This window comes from Nicotiana tabacum, chromosome 5, assembly GCF_000715075.1.
Source record: "Nicotiana tabacum cultivar K326 chromosome 5, ASM71507v2, whole genome shotgun sequence".
NCBI classification, from domain to species: domain Eukaryota; kingdom Viridiplantae; phylum Streptophyta; class Magnoliopsida; order Solanales; family Solanaceae; genus Nicotiana; species Nicotiana tabacum.
Window position 1 is genome coordinate 134,627,743 of NC_134084.1, and position 10,084 is coordinate 134,637,826.

A 10,084-nucleotide genomic window follows, 5' to 3' on the forward strand; every position below is an offset into this window, starting at 1 on the left:
TGGTTTTGGCAAGATTCGACGCGCGAGGAGGTCGATTTGAAAGGAAAGGGCATCACGGAGTAGACATTTGGCCGTCTTGAGGTGAGTAATAGATGTAAATGCTATTCTGAGGGTTTGAAACCCTGGACTTTCACATCGTAACGCTATATTGAGGCGTGACACGCACTCCATGGCGAGTGCGGGGTCGGATACTATTGGGGATTGTGACTTGGTCCATCCCGTGTGATGTTTATACTATACTAGTGATTGATACACATACTTCATTGATATTACGGGGTTTGATGCCATGTTTGGGGCCTTATGCCGATTTGTAAAATCTTTCGAGGATTGATATTACTGCTTAGCATGATTTGCATATCATTTAATTTCAGTCCAAGGTTTTAAATACTATTTTGCAAACTCAGCCATAATTCTAAGTGTTGAAAGCTTAAAAGATATTTTTAAATGTATTCCGGGATGGGAACTTCTGTTTTGTAAATGCCCAAGGGGCTTATTATATTATTTTCTGGACTGATTATAAAGTGACTTGAAACAGTGGTAACAATGACACTGTGTGATATACTTGAAACAGTGGTAACAATGACACTGTGTGATATACTTGAAACAGTGGTAACAATGACACTGTGTGATATACTTGAAATAGTGGTAACAATGACACTGGATGATATACTTGAACAGTGGTAACAATGGCACTGTATGATATAAATTGGTCAGGTAACAATGACTGACCAAGATATTGCGTTTGGGCTGTAGGAGCCCCTCCGGAGCCTGTACACACCCCCAGTGAGCGCCGTCGACGATAAATAAATATGGATGGCTCGGGCTGCACACCGCAGTGGGTACTAGAATGTACCATCATATGCATTGCATTGCATTCATGTATTTCTATTTATACTGTTGTTTAGCTGCTCAGTTCCATATGTTGTTGTATATTTGGATTTGAGCTTACTTTGTGTATTTACTGGATTTTCTTATCTTTGGACTGTAGTTACTTTTATTACTCACTGGTTCGGAGTACTCACTTTACTCTCTGCACCTTGTGTGCAAATCCAGGGCAGTCTCAGGCTCAGTAGATCCAGTTGATCAGCAGATCCAGCTTCTGGGAGTATCGAGGTAGCTGCACGGCGTTCGCAGCCATTGATCTTCTCCCTCCTATCCTATCTCTTTATTTCCGCATTATCAGACTTTGGATATACCATGTATTAGGATGATATTCTGTATTCTAGAGGCTCAGATTCGTGACACCGGGTCCTAGTGAGATTATATTGTGTATTTTGTTAAAATCTTCAGTACTTTAATCTTGCTTAATTGATATTTCTTTCCGCTATTTTTGATAAATTGGGTTAAGTGTTGAATAATGGTCGGGCTTGCCTAGTAGTGTGTTGGGCGCCATCACGACCGGGATTTGGGTCGCGACACTTATCAACTGATGCAAACTCAAACAATTATCGATTTAAGCTAATTCGTTACAAAATACATAAATATCCAACTTAAAGCTTGACTGGTAATTTAACAATAATACTACACAGAATTACTGCACCACTTAAACAATATGTTTATAACAATTGGATAAATACATTCCCGGGTCATGGACTTGCTAGAAATTATGCTACTATTTTAGCTTAAAATGGATTTATTGAATTATTCGGGTTATTGATTATAGGGTTAATAATATTCATAAGAATCTTTCGAGTTCTTATGCATCTATTCAAGTTAAACTAATACCTATATGTCTATGGTATTAATATTAGCAAGAATGCATTTACAACTCCTATTTTTCAATCAAACATGGCAATTAAGTATATGTCTATCTTAATTGCGAATTCTTCACCCGATGCCCGAGATTCAAAACGTATTCTATTTGATTCTATATGCAACCAAGAATTTTCTTTGTCAAGTTTAATTCAACATTCGTAAATAATATTTCACTGCTAGCTACGCAGTAAAATAATTAGAAGCAGAATCAAATAAACAACTCATAACAATAAATTCAATATCTTCAATCTAAGCTTCAAATAACATAATTATCTAACATCCATGACCCAAGAATACTAGAGTTTTTAGCTACTCATAATCATACAAAAATCAACAATAAAAGTTTTAAACATAATATAAGTAAATACAAAAAGAAAGTTTAGAAAAACTCTTTTAGTTCTTGCTTCAAGATTGTAATCCCCTTCTTTTCTTCATTTCAAGATTGAGTCTTCTCTTCACTTTCTCTCCCTAGAATTATTTCTTCCTCTCCAAATCTGATCTATCCAATAATGGAGCTTTTACTTTATGGTAGTTTAGTGGATTACTCCCAAATTGACCAATTTACCCCTCAATAATTGCTTTTTTGGACAGGACTAGCGCGGGAGCGCATGACCAGCGCACATCCCGCGTATATCGAGTTTCTTTCTATCCAAATCACTGAACTAGCGCGGGAGCGCATGACCAGCGCATGACCCGCGCTAGTGGGGTTTTCTCTTGTTAAGATGTTGCTGCTCAACTTTTCGTCATTTGACTCCATTTTTCACTTGATTACCATCATAAATCCTCATTTGTTTATTGAACTCCTGTGAGACATTAAAGTCATGATTAGAGCCAATTTTTGCATTATTTGAACATTTACAATAGTAAACCATCCTTAAGTTGAGCTAAAACATAGGCTATATTAAACAATTTAGCCTATTATCAACACCCCACACTTAGCTTATTGCTAGTCCTCGAGCAATCCACTATATTCTTTTTAGAGAATTCTTCACTCAACCATTTCCCTTAACGCATTACACCTAGAACAATGTACATGTATTACGCCTAGCAGTGAACAATCCTAGCCTCAAAGCCAACTCTCAAGTGCCATGCAATATTCACACTTCCTCAAAGTACTCTACACAGAAATCAAGACTTGCTTCTCCGTCACGATTCATATGCCCTCACAATTACATCAACAAAAACTGTATTCAGTCCACCACATTCAATTCATATATTCACATATATCAGGGAAATCACTCACTCTCACAAAAGAGATCACATGCATGCAATTGGCACCATAAGCTTGCCCTTAATGTAAATCTCTACTAAGGTAGGCTAGCTCGATCCAAAATCAATTAGGACTTTTTCATGGTTGTAATGTGGGCTAAGGGACGGGTAGGATGTATTTAGGAATAGTGACTCAACCCCTAAGCACTTTAACACATCACACGAGCAATTTTCAGTGTAAATTCTTCAACCCACTTCTCATTCATACACAATATCATCCCATAAATACGCCCTTCTTCTTTAAGCACTCTATTAATTCATTCCCACTAGCTAGAGCAAAACACAATGTAATCATCTCTTATCTCTTCTTTTTTTCTTGTCACTCAATTTCTGCTAGTGGTGTATTCGTTTACAACATAAGTGCACCTTTCATCCTTTTATTGGTTCCACTCAAAAGCCACCCCACACTTATTTCCTTCTTACTTCTTTTAGCGCTCTTCTCACAATTAAAGTGCTTTAAGAGGTAAAAGGATCAAAACAATGTCAATTAAGAACAAAAGGGTATAGGCTTGTAATGCGGGTGCCAAACAAAAAGTCTGAAGGCTCAAAAGGGTTAACTAGGGACAAATTTTATTTTTAATAAGCAATTAAGCTCAAAAAGGTCAAAGAAAGCCTAACATCATTTTTCAAAACGAGCATCACCTCAAATTTCGCTTCAACTCACATACCGAGCAAGTTCTAGACACAAGTACAATACATGGACTACACAAATACTCACCACACATGGCATATGACTCATTCCAGATCAGCTCATCAAGACACTCCATTACGAGCAGTCAATTCAGTAACAAACATACAATTTAAGGCACTTTCCATGAGATTCAACAATTAAGACTAAGCGTTACACTCTAGGGTCTATTGTATTAAGGTGTGTCAACGCTATGGGTTCACTTTTCTATAACTTATAACTCCTTATTTTAGTCTACAAATAAAAATATAAAAACAGAAATTAAAAACTACCTATGCCTGGTTCAAGATAAACCCTTAGAAAAGAACCGTGGCTTAAAGAAAAACCAAGGGGGATTTGTTATACTACCTAAAAATAAAAAATAAAAACAAAAATCTTTTTGTTGTTTTCTCTAGACTCACTTCCCTCAAGAAAATTCGTCTAAAAGATCTGTCGTAGGGAAAAGTCTAATTTTTCTACCATTTTTTTGTTTCACAAAAAAATTAATCTTCTAAAATACTACACAACTGCGAAGAAAAGAAATAAGAAGCTAAAATACTAAAAAGCAAATTATCCAAAGGAATTCTCCCACCCCACACTTAAAAGAGTGCAATATCCCCAATGCACAAATAAAAGCAAAAAATAACAAGGGTGGACAAGAAACTCCCTGAAAGGCCAAAGACCGAAGCACTGGCAGCTCACGGTGTACTCAGACTTCTCCCAAGGATGGTCCTTTGTGCGGGTACCGCACACTAGTTCCAACCAGCTGCCTCGCATTTGCACACTTTCAGTGGCTTTTCTTCTATGCTCATAATCCTACAACAAATGCTACAAAGGTAGAAAACTAAAATAAACAATAATAAATAAAAATAAAAGAAAGCAGTAAAGCTGGGTTGCCTCCCAACAAGCGCCTAATTTAACATCGCGGTACGACGTGAACCACTTTTTGCCTCCACTTTGAACTTATAAATTGAGCCCCCAATTTGGCTTCAAGCTTTTTGCTATGCTCTAGGGGTGGTGAGACAAATTTAACATAGTCGAGCAACCAATATCGTGTTCTACACTTTTTGGCTTTCAAATGAGGTATGTAATTATGTCTCTCTAGCACGATAAATTCCAGAATATAAGTACCCAGGTCCTCGTACATTGGTTCCCCCAAAGGCTCAGATGACTCGATTTCCATGTCATCATCCAAACACAATGTTGAAAATGTATGGAATGAGGAGCAGTATGCCCTAACTCTAGAATTGTATCACTAGTTACATCCTCATATGTACACACACTAGAGTCTTCAAATATAACATTATCTACTTCTTCACATGGCTCTAGAGTGCTTTCCTCAACATGGACATCATTAATAAAAGTACGCTCGAATGATTGACTCTCCAATTTTAGCTCCTCGAATTGGCGTATAAGCTCCTTTTCAGTTTCACACAACTCAGAACTATTTTGTTGGGCATTAGACGCATCAACCTTTGCAATCAATTGAGCTCCCAAGTCATGAATAACAGTGCCAAATTTTTCGATCTCTTGTCCTATTTTAGCTCTTCCTTCTATTAGGCCTTGTATCCCATCTGTAATTTTCTCACGTTGAGCCTCACATATCTCCAATCTTTCAGCTTGTTCCACCAGCCAGGTTTGACTCAAAATCTCCTCTTTTTCAAAATTTTCCTCTTGCTGGTACTCACTATCTTCATTCAATTCTTCTATATTGGCCTTCATTCTTGTGATTGTTGCCCTCATTCTTTTCATATCTTTTTTGAATTCATCATGTTGCTCTGCTACTTGCTTTAAAATATCCTCAATATATGCATCAGGTTCCATGTCTTGTACTTCATTGCCCCTATCAAACTCACAAACATTATTAGAATGATCATAATAAGGGCTCAGAGAAGGATGAAAAGAATTAGGACAACCATCCCAGTGGCCATCTTGACCACCACACATATTACAAATATTCCACTCAAAGGGTTGAGATTGTGAGCACAACTGATTTCCTGGAACATTCTGACAATTTTTCCACCAGTGTGGTCCTCCACAATATGGACAAGGATCATCAAAATAAGAATAACCATCATTCGAATAACTTTCATTCCAAGATTTCATGTTAAAATAAATAAAAAATATTAACTAATCTAAAACAAAAAAATTGAATAAATAAAAACAATTCAATGTCTAATCTAGAAGAATAGTTAATTTCCAAGTCCCCGGCAACGGCGCCAAAAACTTGTTGCGACCTAAACACTCACGCAAGTGTACGCGATCGACAAGTAATATAGTAATAAGTAAAGTATCGTTCCCACGAGGACTTGTGATTAACTTATCAACTGATGCAAACTCAAACAATTATCGATTTAAGCTAATTCATTACAAAATACATAAATATCCAACTTAAAGCTTGACTGGTAATTTAACAATAATACTACACAGAATTACTACCACTTATACAATATGTTTATAACAATTTGGATAAATATATTCCCGGGTCATGGACTTGCTAGAAATTAGGCTACTATTTTAGCTTAAAATGGATTTATTGAATTATCCGGGTTATTGATTATAGGGTTAATAATATTCATAAGAATCTTTCGAGTTCTTATGCATCTATTCAAGTTAAACTAATACTTATATGTCTATGGTATTAATATTAGCAAGAATGCATTTACAACTCCTATTTTTCAACCAAACAAGGCAATTAAGTATATGTCTATCTTAATTGCGAATTCTTCAACCGATGCCCGAGATTCAAAACTTATTCTATTTGATTCTATATGCAACCAAGAATTTTCTTTGTCAAGTTTAATTCAAGATTCGTAAATAATATTTCACTGTTAGCTACGCAGTAAAATAATTAGAAGCAGAATCAAATAAACAACTCATAACAATAAATTCAATATCTTCAATCTAAGCTTCAAATAACATAATTATCTAACATCCATGACCCAAGAATACTAGAGTTTTTAGCTATTTATAATCATACTAAAATCAACAATAAAAGTCTTAAACATAATATAAGTAACTACAAGAAGAAAGTTTAGAAAAACTCTTTTAGTTCTTGCTTCAAGATTGTAATCCCCTTCTTTTCTTCACTTCAAGATTGAGTCTTCTCTTCACTTTATCTCTCTAGAATTATTTCTTCCTCTCCAAATCTGATCTATCCAATAATGGAGCTTTTACTTTATGGTAGTTTAGTAGATTACTCCCAAATTGACCAATTTACCCCTCAATAATTGCTTTTCTGGACAGGACTAGCGCGGGAGCGCATGACCAGCGCATATCCCGCACATATCGAGTTTCTTTCTATCCAAATCACTGAACTAGCGCGGGAGCGCATGACCAGCGCATGACCCGCGCTAGTGGGGTTTTCTCTTGTTAAGATGTTGCTGCTCAACTTTTCGTCATTTGACTCCATTTTTCACTTGATTACCATCATAAATCCTCATTTGTTTATTGAACTCCTGTGAGACATTAAAGTCATGATTAGAGCCAATTTTTGCATTATTTGAACATTTACAATAGTAAACCATCCTTAAGTTGAGCTAAAACATAGGCTATATTAAACAATTTAGCCTATTATCATTTTTCATCGGTAACTTCCTTTAAAAGTTCTATTACATATTTAGATGTAATAGTTTTCATATTTAAATCATGAAATTGTGATTGCAATTTATAAAATTCGTCATCATCACAAGTACAAATATCACCTTTGCAAGCAGTGCAAGAAGTATCAACATTTTTATCACTATCAGATAAATCAATTAAATCAACTTCATCTTCAGATTCAGTTTCAGAGTAATAGTCAGATTCTGATCCTGAAGTGTATAACAAGCCATAAACCTTATCGCGTAACTCATCATCGAGTTCTAAGGTTTTCAGCTTTTGAAGCTTGCAATTTGGAGAAATATGACCAAACTTTCCACACTTATAACACTTAATATCAGCGAGATCTCTCTTTGATCTATTCTTCGTAAATCGAGTAGATTTCCGATGCGCTTTTCTAGTATCACGCTCTTCCTTAAACCTATATCTAGACCTCTTTTTCTTATACGGGCTATCCGGGTTAGGATACCTATGATATCTATTTTTCTTCTTCTTCCTACTTTGAGTAGAGGTTCCGGGTAAACCGAACTGGGTAGAAAAGTCACCTAATTGAGATTTCTCTTTAAGCTTATCAATCTTAAGCTGTCTAGAAAGCTTTAGCTCATTACACAAGTTTAATCCTTCTTGTGTACACACTCCTATAAGTTTACCATAGGTATAATTATCATACTGAATTTCACCGTAACTACCCCTTAATACTTTCCTTACCCTTTCAGCAAATAAGGAAGGGAGGCCGTCTATAAACTTAGCTTTCCAATGCTCATATTTATTCTCGGGTAGTTCCATAACCCTACTCATAAAAGTATCTTTATACCATCTAAATTCACTAAGGGTCTTACATCTAAGCCCATTAAGTAAGGTTCTGATGGTCTCATGATTTGAGGTAAATCTACCATTGAAATGCTCTAAAATTGTAAGGATAAGGGTATACACTGCATCTTCTCTACCCTTAACTAGAGCCATACCTATATTATCAACACCTTCATCTACGGCTGTATATGGGACCCAGATACGCTATTCCCAATAGTAGAAAAACTGTATAGTGACCTAGATGTGGGACCCAATCTACTATTTAAAGATTCTTTATATTATTTTTTTCCTTCTCTAAATAGAGGACCTCTTCATTTGAAGAGGCAGGTCGTGAAACCCCCCTCTCTCTTTAATCTCTCTCTTTAAACTCTCTCCTTCTTGTAAAGCTTTTAGCTTATTAGTTTTGTAAATCAGTTGAAGATTAATAAAAGTTTTGAAGTTCAGTTCATCTTCAGGGCCTTGCTTCTGGCCTTAAAGGTATTTATTTTATTTTATTATATAGTATTCTATATACTTAGTTTCTCTCCCCAGCCGTGACTATGTCCGGCTAAACGAATTCATATCTATGTTGAAAAACTAATTTCTCTTGCATATTAACCATGAAGAATCCAGACTCTTTCAAAATATAAAGGAATTTTAATATAGTTTCTTGGCTTGGTTCCAAGATTGTGGTACAGTCGACTCTGGTACTACTCTTATTGGCTTTGCCTTAGTGGCTACGTCTAGCCAGCTGTGACATTAAAGCCCGCTAAAGTTGTCAAAAGGGCTATCCCTTTCACAGTTAGAACTGCTTTAAAAAACCAGTTATACCCTCCGATTATACTCGGAACCCCTTTTATTAATGCTATTTACCCTTTTAATAACATAGATGCACAGGGTTTTTCTGCTACTTATCAAGATAGAGAGATAAGTTATTCTTTTGTTACAGATCCCGTAACTAGAGATATTAATGCCTTGATTAATATGAAATAAAGGCATGTTAATTCATTACAATCAGAAATATTAAGCATGAATATATTCGATACTTTACAATCTGCTAAGGTTCAGTAAAAGATTAAATTGATTGCTTCTGCAAAAACGAGATTGACAGCTTGATACAAAAGGGTTTGATAAAACCCTCAAAATCTCTTTGGTCATGTTCTGTCTTTTATGTTAATAATGCTGTAGAAAAGGAACGTGGTATTCCTAGATTAGTTATAAATTATAAACCATTGAATAAACATCTAAAATGGATTAGATATCCTATCCCCAATAAAAGGGACTTGCTATCTAGATTATATGACGCCAATATATTTTCAAAATTCGATTTAAAATCTGGATATTGGCAAATTCAAATTTTTAAGGAGCATACTTATAGAACTGCTTTTAATGTTCCATTTGGGCAATATGAATGGAATGTCATGCCATTTGGTTTAAAAAATGCCCCTTCTAAATTTCAGAAAATTATGAATGATATTTTTAACCCTTATCTAGATTTTATCATTGTTTATATTGACGACATATTAGTATTTTCTAAAACATTAGAGATGCATATTAAGCATCTTGATATTTTTAATAAAATTGTAATACAAAACGGTTTAGTAATTTCTAAACCAAAAATGAGTCTATTCCAAGCAAATGTTCGATTTTTAGGTCATAATATTTGCCAAGAAAAAATTACCCCGATACAAAGATCGATTAATTTTGCCTCAAAATTTCCTGATGTTATAACTGACAGGACTCAATTACAAAGAATTTTGGGAAGTTTGAATTATATATCTCCTTTCTACAAAAGTTTATTTCATGATCTAGCTCATCTATACGACAGGCTGAAAAAGGATCATAAGAAGACTTGGACTGACCAGCATACTATGTTAGTCAAAAATATTAAACAGCGTGTTAAGTCTTTACCTTGCTTAACTCTTGCTAATCCTACATGGCAAAAAATTATTGAGACTGATGCGTCCAACATTGGCTACGGCGGGATTTTAAAACAAGTGAATC